Source organism: Eptatretus burgeri, chromosome 3 (assembly GCF_056783735.1).
Source record: "Eptatretus burgeri isolate ZD-2024b chromosome 3, Ebu_testis_v1, whole genome shotgun sequence".
In the NCBI taxonomy this organism is placed as follows: domain Eukaryota; kingdom Metazoa; phylum Chordata; class Myxini; order Myxiniformes; family Myxinidae; genus Eptatretus; species Eptatretus burgeri.
The window spans coordinates 81,991,728-82,005,086 of NC_140963.1; the positions used below are offsets into that span (position 1 = coordinate 81,991,728).

The following is a 13,359-nucleotide window of genomic DNA, read 5'->3' on the forward strand; positions in this document are numbered from 1 at the left end:
CTTTGTAAAGGCATTGGATGGTTACAGGAATGGCTTCCAATATCTCAGAGAAATTTGGTGCAGAGAAAACTGATGCTAAACTCTAAGCAGGCATTTTCATTGGGCCCCAGATCCGAGAACCGATGTATGGTCCCCGAGTTCAAAAATAAACTGAACCCACTTGAGTTTGCAGCATGGGAAACATTTGTGTTGGTTGTGCAGAACTTTCTTGGGAGTCATAGAGCTGAACAGCATGCAGAATTAGTGGACAACATGCTAAAGGCCTATCAGCGAAAGGGCTGCAGGATGTCTCTGAAAATGCACTTCTTGCATTCTCATCTTGATTTCTTCCCACCTAATCTGGGTGAGGTAAGCAATGAGCATGGTGAAGGGTTCCACCAAGACATTTCGGTCCTGGAAACTAGGTATCAAGGCCAGTTCAACGCAAGCATGATGGGTGATTACTGCTGGTTCCTACAACGGGAGACAAATTTCACACATAAGTGCAAGAGCAAGTGTCTCACACACTTCTGAACACGTCAGAACAGTAACTGCACTGACTATATTGAAAGGAAGAGCGTAAACTTGAAATGTTGTTTCTGAATCACTCACAATGGGGCAGATTTCCCGATCAAGTTTACACCCTTCCTAAGATTACCATGTTCTAATGTTTTACTAACTTCTTTTTCTGCAACATGTTTATGTTCTTGGTTTGTATACTGCACATTATACAGAGATCCATCATTGTTATCCCAATATGACGTGAAAGTAATTACTAAGCACTGATATTGGATGTGCAATGTGGTGATCTGCAATAAAAACGTTTCCAATTTTGCATGCTGGGTATCATTAATACATATACATATTTTGAAAACCTGATGTGCTGGCTAAATTCTGACTACAGATTTGAAATCAGCGGCCCAGATTTAGACAAGAACACCTGTGTATCCCTTTGTAGCAGACGAAAAGTTACTTGTTTTGTTGCCCAATGTTATCCTTTATCAAGGCTCATCCTGAGTCATGTCACTGTCCCTCACTGGGGTCTTAATTCGCCATGTTTTTGGCCTGCTCATCAATGCCTTGACTTAGAACAGGCCACAACGATTTCTTAACAATAAAGTTTTTTTTTCACTTTCCTCACTCAAATCATCGAATGCTTGATCATAATACCTACAAATTGCTGGGTGTGTTGCAATGCATATAAACACTGCTCCTGCCAACGTCTGGCTTTATTTCATTTCCGCACATACCATAACCTGTAGAATCTCTCAATCTCAGCCAAATTTCAAAAGTTAAACTTCTTAATTGACCTCAGCAACAGTTCCAACTGAATAAAAAAAGTGTTTGTTGTCCAATTTTGACATTACTTGACATTCCGGGCTTCCAGGTGCATTGTGTTTCGATGACTGATCGGCGATCGCTGATCGTTTTCCAAGCCAGCCGTACCTTATCAAATGTTTCGTTGGAGTGCTTGCTTGAGTGCTTAAGCCACTTGGCGAGTGCCATACAAGGTGCTTGGTTGTTCGTTTCCAATCCATGACCATACATGGCAAAAGTATTCACACCGCCAATGAATATATCGATCGACTTGAACAATGTTCAGGCCCTACCTGCCTATGTTTGGCCCCACGTTGTTGTGTGATCCCTCGGGCGGTGGCTCACTCGCAGAAAATGTGCAATTGTATTTTGACGTTTCCCCTTTTTGTACGATCTTCTTTCATGATACAACCTGTCACCAAGACATAGATTGATACATCTAATAAAAATTGAACGTTTCGTTTTAAAAAGTTTCTTCAACCGTTTCATTGGAGTGCTTGCTTGGAGCACTCCTCAAGATTTGATCTCAACGTTCTTCCATGGTGATACCATGACAATCTTTCACCTCCAGAGATAGGAAGGCAAAATAGATTAGATGATTGCAATAAGTGAAAAATGTTTTCATTTGTTACAAAGCAATGAATCGCCACATCATGGCAGGAGAGCCAAGAGTTATGCACGCTCACTCTAAGCCGTCTTGCCTGGTTTTGAATCCCGACAAAGCTATAAACTGTCATCCCAGTGTTTCACAGGCAGGGTGATTCATCAATGTGTATGTCGTCCCTCGGATGGACATTAAACTAGACATTACATCTGACAGAATCCCCCCGCTCCCCCTCTCTCCCCCTCTCTCTCCCACCCCTCTCCCTTGCTCTCCCACCCCTCTCCCTCTCCCCCCCTCTCTCCCACCCCTCTCCCTTGCTCTCCCACCCCTCTCCCTCTCCCCCCTCCCTCTCTCTCCCTCCCTCTCTCCCACCCCCTCCCTCTCTCCCACCCCCTCCCTCTCTCCCACCCCCCTCCCTCTCTCCCCCCCCCTCCCTCCCTCCCCCCCCCTCTCTCTCTCTCCCACCCCTCTCCCTCTCTCCCACCCCCTCCCTCTCTCCCACCCCCTCCCTCTCTCCCACCCCTCCCTCTCTCCCACCCCCTCCCTCTCTCCCACCCCCTCCCTCTCTCCCACCCCCTCCCTCTCTCTCCCACCCCTCTCCCCCACCCCCTCCCTCTCTCTCCCACCCCTCTCCCCCACCCCCTCCCTCTCTCTCCCACCCCTCTCCCCCACCCCCTCCCTCTCTCTCCCACCCCTCTCCCCCACCCCCTCCCTCTCTCTCCCACCCCTCTTTCCCACCCCTCTCGCCCACCCCTCCCTCTCTCCCCCACCCCTCCCTCTCTCTCCCACCCCTCTCCCCCACCCCCTCCCTCTCTCTCCCACCCCTCTCCCTCTCTCTCCCACCCCTCTCCCTCTCTCTCCCACCCCCATTCCTCTCTCTCCCACCCCTCTCCCTCTCTATCCTCCCCTTCCCTTATCCCCCTTTCCGTTTCCTTTCCTCTCTCTCCAACCCCTCTCCCTCTTTCTCCCATTCTTCTGTCTCCAACCACTCTTCCCCCCCACCTTGCTCCTCCCCCTCTGTTAAGGACTGATGGTTTAGTTTTGAATTAAAATGGCATCTTCATAATGTTATGTAGCATGTATGATCCGATTCAGAGTGAGCCGACTAGAGGGGTGCAAAGGTCGCTGCATGTGCGAGCATGAATGCATGCAGGCAGGCCTTTGCCAGGTAGATAGCTGGAATTTAAATGCTCCCACCCGGTATTATATAGAACCCAGCGGTAAAAAAAAGTTGCCAATTGGGCGCGTTTTATCACCCTTCCCTTCCCCCTTCCCTCCCCTCATGCTGCCTTCCCTTTGCCGCCCCTCACACTACCTTCCCATCCCTTCGCACTGCTTTCACTTCCCTTCATCTCATGTTTCCTTCCTTTCCCATCACCCCCTCCTTCTCCCAATCCCACTCCCCTCGACACCCGAAGAACATATCCGGGTGGTCTCCGCATGCTGCATTAACATGCTGTCTTTGCGTACCCCATTCTCTTCAATTCTGTTCCAACCCCCCTCCCCCCCCACTTCTCCACAAGTCCCACTATCAAATGCATGTCATGAACCATTTCCCCCTCAAGTCTCCACACCAGGCACAAGTTCAGAACCCCCTCCTCCCATGCTTACCTCCTCCTAAAGCCCCTCCCCCTCTTCCCTTCCTATTTCCCCCATCCTCCTTGCTCCTCCCCACTCCTGGAGTGTATAGTGACGTCTGGAAAAAATTGCTCTCCCCCCTCATTTCTCGCTCTTTCCCCCTTCTTAGCTTCCCCCCTAGCTACCCCACTCTCATTGCTCCCCTCTCCTCTCTCTCTCCCCCCTCCTTGCTCTCTCTCTTCTCTTCTCTTCCCTTCTCTTCTCTCTCTCTCCCTTATATTCCCATCAGGAAAGCGAGGGTTGTATTTTCAAGTTGAAACAAATAAATGGTCATGGGGAGGTTACACAAAGAAAGCAATGCAGAAAATGGCAATAATCAAAACCCCTTATACCAAACCACACATGCCCACAAATCAAACAAACAAATGGGATTCCTTACGTAGCCTATGCTTTAATTGGATAGACATATTTGGGGACACGAGAGATAGACATAGTTGGGGCAGACAAGACAGAAAACGATGGTCGGGACTCAGGCAAACCCAGTGAGTCATGAAGAAGATCGCACAGTACAGGGGTCCTGTGCAGACAAATGCCCAATCACCGTGGTGATGAGAGGGGAAGGCGAGACTCTGGTTGAGTGGGTTTGATGACAGCTGGGTAGGGTGTGGCCTCTGCTCTGCGAGCTCGTGCCAAACGTAGCCTTGGGCATCGCGTCCCCAAGATTCTCCACTCCTATCTTTATTGCCCCCACCTTACATAAGGTCTTCCGCACACGTCACTGATGACACATTATGCCACTCCCCTCTCACTCGTCATTGGTTCGCATCTCAGCCAATGGGTGGGGCGAGTTCCTTCCCCAACCTTTCACCCGATCTTCTGAGGAATCATGGCCTAGAAGTTACAAAGATGGTTTTGCTGCCTAAACTTGCGCTTGTAACCTTGCGTGCACTGAAAACACACATTTATGATAAATACCAAAGATAAAATCTCTTCTTCTTCTTTTGGTTGCTCCCTTTAGGGGTCGCCACAGCGGATCATCCATATGATCCGCATAGTGATTTGGCACATGTTTTACGCCGTTTGCCCTTCCTGACGCAACCCTGGTCGCCTCTTACGACACAGGGATATGGTACACCTATTTTAACTGGGGTATACACCGGCCCAGTACACTGGTACTCATTTCGCCGACCTCGGAAGGATGACAGGCTGAGTCAACCCCCTGGTGTATTAATTCAGTGGCCCAACGGGGATTGAACTCAGGACCTTTTAGATCCCAAGCCGCTGCCCGAACCACTGCGCCAACACCAGGCTATATAGCAAAGGGAAAAATATCAAATAAAAATTCAAAAGGGGTGATAATTTTAGACACACACACACACACACACACACACACACACACACACACACACACACACACACACACACACACACACACACACACACACACACACACACACACACACACACACACACACACACACACACACACACACACGAGGAGGGGTGGACGGTGTCAAACTATACATTAAAGGGACACACATGAAATATCACTTTCAATTACTTTCACGCTCACATTTAATCACTTTTTTACACCATATTGAAAAGGCAATTCTCTGTATGTGTGTACGTATGTATGTATGTACGTATGTACATCTGAAAATCATAGAAAAACAAACAGCTTGTCCAATCTCCATTAAATTTTCATCCATCTTAGCAGTACCCAGGGTTGTTCAATTCAACTTTTCACTCCAGAGAGGGTTGATTTGTGACTTCTTTACAATATTGGCCATGGATCCACAGAACACCACTCATAAGCATTTCCAACGAGCTGACATTAAAAACAAACCCAGACATGGAAATTGTTATACCGTTTAGTCATTGATGTTCATTTGCTGCTTGCACCAATGATTTTATGGAGTGCTGTTTGATAAAGTTCTCCAATGAATTGGCTGTATTACACACATTTATTGGAATCTTCGTTTCTCACTCTCACTCGTAGTTACAATGCAATCGAATTTTTCACCCTAATTTGTAATTTTCTATTTTAACAGCTTTGCTAATAGATCTCCCTCCGTTGGACCTGGGGAATATTAAGTTATGACTGGCCGGCAAGTGTCTGTGCCTTGAACATGGTATGCGATCCCAGGTCTGTTCGTTTGTGTGAAATAAAAGAACAATCAAAATAACGACAAACAATAGGGCAGTTTAACCAAATAAAGATGTTAGGGTATTGCAAAGAGGTTGGTGGTTCAATGTAAAGAGGTCAGAGTAAATAGGTCAGTTAAACCAAATACTAGTGAAACAGGATTCGGGCCACAATGTTGACAATCAAAAAAGTTGATGTATGTGTGTGTGTGTGTGTGTGTGTGTGTGTGTGTGTGTGTGTGTGTGTGTGTGTGTGTGTGTGTGTGTGTGTGTGTGTCATGACGGTATCATCACAGTCACAGCATTTGTCCAGGTCTGATGACTGCAATAATCATATACAGTGTCTACAGTAAATACACGAATAAAAGGCAATATGTGTATGTGTGTGTCAGGGTGTGCGTCTCCTCCATAACTCCAAAACCATAAAACCGAGCAGCCTGAAACTTTGCATGCACACCAAGAAAACTCCAAGGAAGTGCAAGATTGAAAATTTCATGTTTGGGTTAATTTAAACACCCCTTTTGAAGATAATTAACGGCATTATTTAATTATATCCTTCATCAGGTGATCGTCGGCCCCCTCCGGTCTTAAGGCGTTTTCTGAGCAACCTCGCTGGAGTCCTCGCCTGCTCAACCATGCCTTAACTTGGAACAGGCAACAACGATAACGTTGTTTTTCTCACTTTTCTCACTCATATCGAATGCCTGTTCATCATAGCTATGAATCATTGTATACATCACTTTAGTAAGTACTGTAGTTTTCAAATTAGGAGCTTGGAGTGATTTTATGCATTATTAGATGATTTTCCACGATCAACCCTCACAGACTAATTAAAGTGCATCAACGAAATATTATTTCGGGTTTGAGGATCGGATATCATCCAGACGAAAAAAAGTGTCAAGAAATCTCTTGTGAAATCTGATAATTTAAAGAAACCAGCACGTGCCTGTATGTGTGCCCGTACGTGCGTGCCCGGCATACGTGCAAAAAAAAACACAAAAAAAACTTTAAAACCGCTTGCCAGAAACAACCACACAGGTGGTTCCTTCACTCTCGCGTGCCCGTACATGCGTGGCCGTACGTGCGTGACCGTACGTGCAAACCAAAAAAAAAACCTTTCAAACAACCACACAGTCCGTTCCTTCGCTCTCGTAAACGACGACTGGATTAGGGCATTGCGTTGAAGAAAATCGAGAAAGAAATCGAGAAAGTACAGAAATCGAGAAAGAAAGAATACAGTAAGTCAACTTGAGGGGGAGCACTCGGGAGAGTGCAAAACCTCCGCCACCAATACTGCTGGTTCACTCAAGTGAACCTTATGTCTTATTCATTAAATATGATGTCAACAGTGCTGACAGTTATAGTTCTTTTCTCCAACATTTTTTTTTGGGGGGAGGAGGGGGGTTGGAAATCTTGCCAAAAGGTGACCATGTGTGACTTCTTTACGGTCACACTGAGGTGAACAGAGCTGCTATCCACCAGGAGCGACTCCTTGAGGAATATCTGCCTACGAGAGATTCTGATGAGAATCGTTCTACAGAGTAACCATGAAAAATATGCGTTTACCTCATAACGTCACCAAATGATGTCATAATGTATCAAGCTTGACATATCTAGAAAGCACTCATCGAGGTGTTCAATTTGAGGTACTACACGATATGGTTCCTAAATCTTGAAAATTTGACCTGGGGGTCAAATATGTTTGACCTCACGTGCTAACCATGAAGGTCAAGGCCAATCACCACCAAAAATTAATCAGCTGAGCGCCAGACCATGAACTATATTCCCATGAAGACGATCCGATCAAAATTACTCAAAAAATAAGGGTTTCGTCGACTTCCCTGATTTGCGACAAAGTGAACTTGACCTTTGACCTTGACCTTCAAAATTTTATGCGCTGAAAGGGACCTCTATAGGCCTCTGATATGCGAAGTTACAAAAATTTCTAATGATAACTGTGCTCTGCAGAATTTTTTATACGTGATTACAGACAAAAAAATAAATAAATAAATAAAATAAAAAATAAAAAACATACAAGCTGACTTACACCGGGCGTAGTGGCGTGCGCCTGTAATCCGGCTACTCGGAGGCTTGGGTTGGAGGATGGCTTGAAGACGGGCGCTCTGCACTGGGCCGCGCTCTGAGAGGGTGTAGGGCAGCCAGGAATCATGGCGAAACCCAATCCTTATCCCTGCGTCGTAAGAGGTGACCAGAGTTGCGTCAGGAAGGGCATCCGGCGTAAAACCTATGCCAAATCAGTATGCGGATCATAACGGATGATCAGCTGTGGCGACCCCGAACGGGAGCAGCCGAAAGACGAACAACAACAACACAACAAGCTGATTCACATATCTTGCAAAAACTTCGTTTTGGCAAGATAACAAACAAACAAACAGAAAGGGGTGAAAACAGTAACCTCCGATCTTCGATGGTGGAGGTTAATAAATCGAGAAAAAAAAAATTGAGAAAGAATACAGTAAGTCGTCACTATCCGGAAGTCCGGAAGTTAAGTCCTCACTGTCCGGAAGTTCACATATCGCAGTTACGATTATTCGCAATTTAGTTTTAATGGCCAATTATTCAATTAGCGACAACGTATTTTGCCTTTTCGCAATGTCATCGTTAGGAAAAACACAAAGAAAAGAGAAGAGGAAAAAAAAAAAAAAGAAAAAAAACCGTGCACAAAAAAAAAAAAAAACTTTCAAACAACTACACAGTCCGTTCCTTCGCTCTCGTAAATGACGACTGGATTGGGGCATTGTGTTTATCTATAAATGCGCATAAGCAATCGAGAAATTATTAGAATACACGAAGTCATCACTATCTGGAAGTCCGTACGTTGTAACCGGTAATGGGGAACGCGGCTGAGGTTCTCTTCCCCATCGGCCATGCCTACGCAGCAACGTGTCCTGTCATTGGTTGGTAAATAAATGGCCGCAGTAATGTGTCTTGTCATTGGTTGGTAAATAAATGGCCGCAGTAACGTGTCCTGTCATTGGTTGGTAAATAAATGGCCACAGTAACGTGTCTTGTCATTGGTTGGTAAATAAATGGCCATAACTTGGGAAGCACTTGTCCGATTAATATCAAACCTTAAAAAGGCACATACTCAGGTCCCCAGCAATATACCTGGCAAGTTTCAATTAGACCGGACCAGTGGTTGTCGAGAAACAGCAGTCACACACGCGCGCGCGCACACACACACACACACACACACACACACACACACACACACACACACACACACACACACACACACACACACACACACACACACGGAATTATAGATAGATAATGAGTCTCATTACGAAGCCAATATACCCATTTACTTTAAGCAAGCAAGGCTATGTTCATACATACATATTCAAAAAAAAGTGAAATTTCCGAAGCATTAAACTTATCTTTTACTGCTGTTTGGAGAATTATATTGAGTGAACAAAATTTTTTTAAGGAACCGAACAAAATTAACCAGCTTCATTGAGCTATATGATTTAATGCATTCACTGCTGGACCTCGCGCACTCTCACCCAAGGGACTGCCTATCCATAGTGTCTGCCAGATATATTGGATTCGCTAGATATCGCTTATTGTCAGGTTTTCCGTCTGTGTGTGTTTGTGTGTTTGTGTGTTTGTGTGTTTGTGTGTTTGTGTGTTTGTGTGTGTTTGTGTGTGTGTGTGTGTGTGTGTGTGTGTGTGTGTAACGCGATTTTTGATTGAGGTTTTATTTTTCAAATGGTAGTCCTTCAAAAATAGAGCGTCTATTTACCGTCATTTTTTATGAGGGGCTTAGGAAAGTAGGCGGAGCTTAGGGAAAGTGGACGTGGTTGATGAAAAGTGGGAGTGGCTTATGAAAAATAATGTGTGGCTCAGGAGGTGGTCAAACAAGAGCATTGAGAGAAGTTTATCGGGTTTCCGTGTGTGTGTGTGTGTGTGTGTGTGTGTGTGTGTGTGTGTGTGTGTGTGTGTGTGTGTGTGTGTGTGTGTGTGTGTAACGCGAGGCTCCACAGCACAAACCAGCAAACCGATTTCGAATAAACTTGGCGACCAGGTGCCATATGGGGTGGGAGTGTGCGCGTTTGAGTTTCGTTGCGAAGCAACCACCTGTTGCTATTCAGCGGCCGAAAAACCGCGTTCACTATTTTCAATACTTTTCCTACAGTTTTGAATGTGGAGAAACAAGACTTCGGAATTAAACACTTCGAGATATTTAGAAAATTTTATTTGAGCCTATTTTTGATTTAGGTATTATTTTTCAAATGGTAGTCCTTCAAAATTAGGGTGTCTATTTACCGTCATTTTTTATGAGGAGTGCCAGTTGTCAAAATACGCAATAGGAAAAATCTTGCCAGGCAGAGGAACAATTGTACGTGAACCAATACGTCTTGGCAATGAATCTTCGTCGGTGGATCGGTCAGAATGAAAAGCATCGTATCCAGCGCTTCGATCCTAGCGGATCCCTCGTCGCCTACCGGCTTGTATCTCTATAGGGAATGAAAGCAAATCTGGTAAAAAAACGAACGTTTTAAAACAAAGTTGTGATATAACGTTTCGGACCTCAAACCGATGTACCACGTGACATGCGCACAGGCGAGCAGGCAAAATGGCAGATTTTCTGCAATGTTTATTTCACGAGCTATTGAAATTTACGATGTCTCCAGTGTTGTTCTGCATTAAGCTGCAACTCCTTGTGGATGAAGTCATTTTATTTCATCAATTAATTTTATTACATTAACTGCTGCATGTGTGAAGACGGGATTTAAAGTTAAAGGTATCCTTTATGGTGTACAGCGACAGCCTGGCCAACCGTTCCTTGTCAACCAGTTAATTGGAGTGCTTGCATGAATGCTTAAGTCACTTGCCGAGCGCCCATTGTTGACAGCGGTACCGCGCTATGTCGTTCTGACCAAATCGTTCACTCTCTATAGACTGTTTTGCTATGCCACGTCATTCAGAGCGAGTGGTTCGTGCTCCGTCACACTGAGCGAATGGTTCGTGCTCAATCACCTGAGCGAGTGGTTCGTGCTCCTTCACCCTGAGCGAGTGGTTCGTGCTCCAACACCCTGAGCGAGTGGTTCATGCTCCATCACCATGACCGAGTGGTTCGTGCTCCATCATCCTGAGTAAGTGGTTGATGCTCCGTCACCATGAGCGAGTGGTCCGTGCTCCGTCACCATGAGTGAGTGGTTCGTGTCTGTCACCATGAGCCAGTGGTTCGTGTTTGTTTTTGTGTGTGTGTTCGGTCATTAAGCATAACATGTCATTCTCTTTACTAACCTCCATCCCTCACCTTTCTCTCTTCTTTTTTTTTTTTTTTTTCTTTCTTATCTCTCTCTCTCTCTCTCTCTCTCTCTCTCTCTCTCTCTCTCTCTCTCTCTCTCTCTCTCTCTCTCTCTCTCTCTCTCTCTCTCTCTCTCTCTCTCTCTCTCTCTCTCTCTCTCTCTCTCTCTCTCCCTCTCTCTCTCTCTCTCTCTCTCATCCTTGGTCTACCCCACCCAATACAGTGCAGTACCCTCCTCCCGCATCTCCTCTCCCATTCTCCCCCTCCCCCTCTCTCTGTCTCTCTGGACAGATCCAGAAGGTGGTTATGTCTGGGCGGTGCTTCCTCCGGACGCATCCAAGCGGTGTTTGCCTCCGGAGGCGTCCGGGCGGTGTTTTCCTCCGGAGGCATCCATGCGGTATTTGCCTCGACGCGTTTGGGCGGTGTTTGTATCCGGACAGCTTGGCTTGAGACGCGTCCCGGCGGTATTTATGTCTGCACAGGAATTTCTCTGGGCTATGTTTATTGGATGAGCGGTAGAAAATGGATTTCAGACATTATTTTGTTTCAATCTTCACTGTTATTCTATGCAGAATCATTTTGATGAGACGGTATGAATTGTAATTAATGCTCGACGCACGTCAGCCTTGCTTTCCTCTCACCTCACACTGTCTTCCTTTCCCCCACCCCTCCTCGCTCCCACTCCCTCCTCTTCACTATTCCCACTATATATATATATATATATATATATATATATATATATATATATATATATATATATATATATATATATATATATATATGTATGAGGCACCACGAGGAGGAGTGATGCAAGGGACACATTGGCCATTTTGGAGTTAATGCCATACAGCACTATTTTAACCCTTACCCTATAATCCGAGCCTATCATAATCATATCATTAAAAAATGTCGCTTACATCATTCCTCCTCGCGGGGCCTCATATATATATATATATATATATATATATATATATATATATATATATATATATATATATATATATATATGTCAGTAAAAACAACCCATCGCTTCGCTGACGGGTCAATAAAGTTGGGGGGTGGGGTGAGGAGGAAAAACAAAAAGACAGGTGAGGGGTGAAGGTGGGGTTAGCAAAGAGAATGATATATGACTCTTAATGACTGAAAACGGAAAAAAAAAACATGTCAGAACAGCTGCACACACAACACAACAGAGTTTGTAAAGTAATCTGTTGGCACATCTGCAAAAACTATGATATTCCAATTCCAGAATACTTGTGGGAAAATGAACCAAAATAATTACTAAAAGCAAGCAACATTGAAGTACCGCTCACGTATGACCTTATTAACCCACCAGGCATGAACATCGAAAACAAAGCATTGGAACCAGATACCATACTTAGGTGCAAAAAAAAAAACAAGAAAATAAGGCATTGCTAATTGAGGTGTTAATCCCAGTGATTTTGGACTAACAATGCAGAAATCAAGAAAATAACCATATACCAATTTCTCAAGAATGAAGTGAAAAGATCCTGGAAGCTGAAGAATGCCAAAGTTGTGCCAGTGATGACGAATAACCTCATGGGAATGATGAAGAACCCCAGATATATTTAAAAACCATCCCGGGGAATATCACAAAAAATGAACCACAGTTGGAAGCCGTCCTGGGCTCAGTAACAATCCTGAAGAGAGCCCTTGGCACAAAACTTTGAAAACAGAAAACTTCACAGCTTTGTCCGTGAATCGTAACCCACTTACCGAAATGAAGGTGGATACTTTGAGCCCACCCTTGGAGGACTCCATTCCACATTCCGAAATCCCATATGTGGACACGCATGCACGCACGCACACATGCACTTTGAAATCTGGCAGGTCTGTTTCATCTCCTGAAACCCACCCACATGTGGAGATAGCAGGCAAGAGCAGTAACTTGCAAGTACACATGTACACACACTTCTGTTATGATCATACAGTTTATATACATACACATGCATAAAATACATAAAAACACAAAACACAAAGATTTACCTTTAAACAGAGTTCTTTGAAAGAGGAAATCAAAGTGGGAAATTAGCAAAATTCAATTGAAAAATATATCAAGGCACAGAACACAAAATGTCGATCGATGTTCTCTGCCTTCACAGCCAGATCATGGCAAACACGTGGTCGGATGGACCTTGTTGTTTTTATATTTGTATCGAAGTTGAAGTGAGAGGTGGATTATATTAGGAGATTTTACAAAAGGTTAAACAAAGCGATATCCTGTGAAAATATAATTTCACCAAGACACCAACCGCACGGCACCACAGGTGGAAACGTACGTCTCTCTAATCGATGTTCCCTTGAGAGCACGGATACTTTTACCAAAACGAACAACCAAGCAGCTTGGTGAGCACTCGCCAAGGGGCTGAAGCAATCAAGCAAGCACTCCAATGAAACGGTTGTTAAAAAAACGGCTAGTTTGGCTACACATTTAACA

General features: G+C 44.7%; 1 long non-coding RNA gene across 1 annotated transcript in view; it reads right to left on the reverse strand.

Annotated features, from left to right (window-relative positions):
• Positions 1-12,768, reverse strand: part of LOC147030308 (uncharacterized) — an 82,102-nt gene extending 69,334 nt beyond the window's left edge. The window contains exon 1 of the long non-coding RNA XR_015055770.1: positions 12,639-12,768. This is a non-coding gene — a long non-coding RNA (uncharacterized LOC147030308). The remainder of the gene's footprint in view (positions 1-12,638) is intronic.
• Between the last annotated feature and the right edge of the window lie 591 nt (positions 12,769-13,359).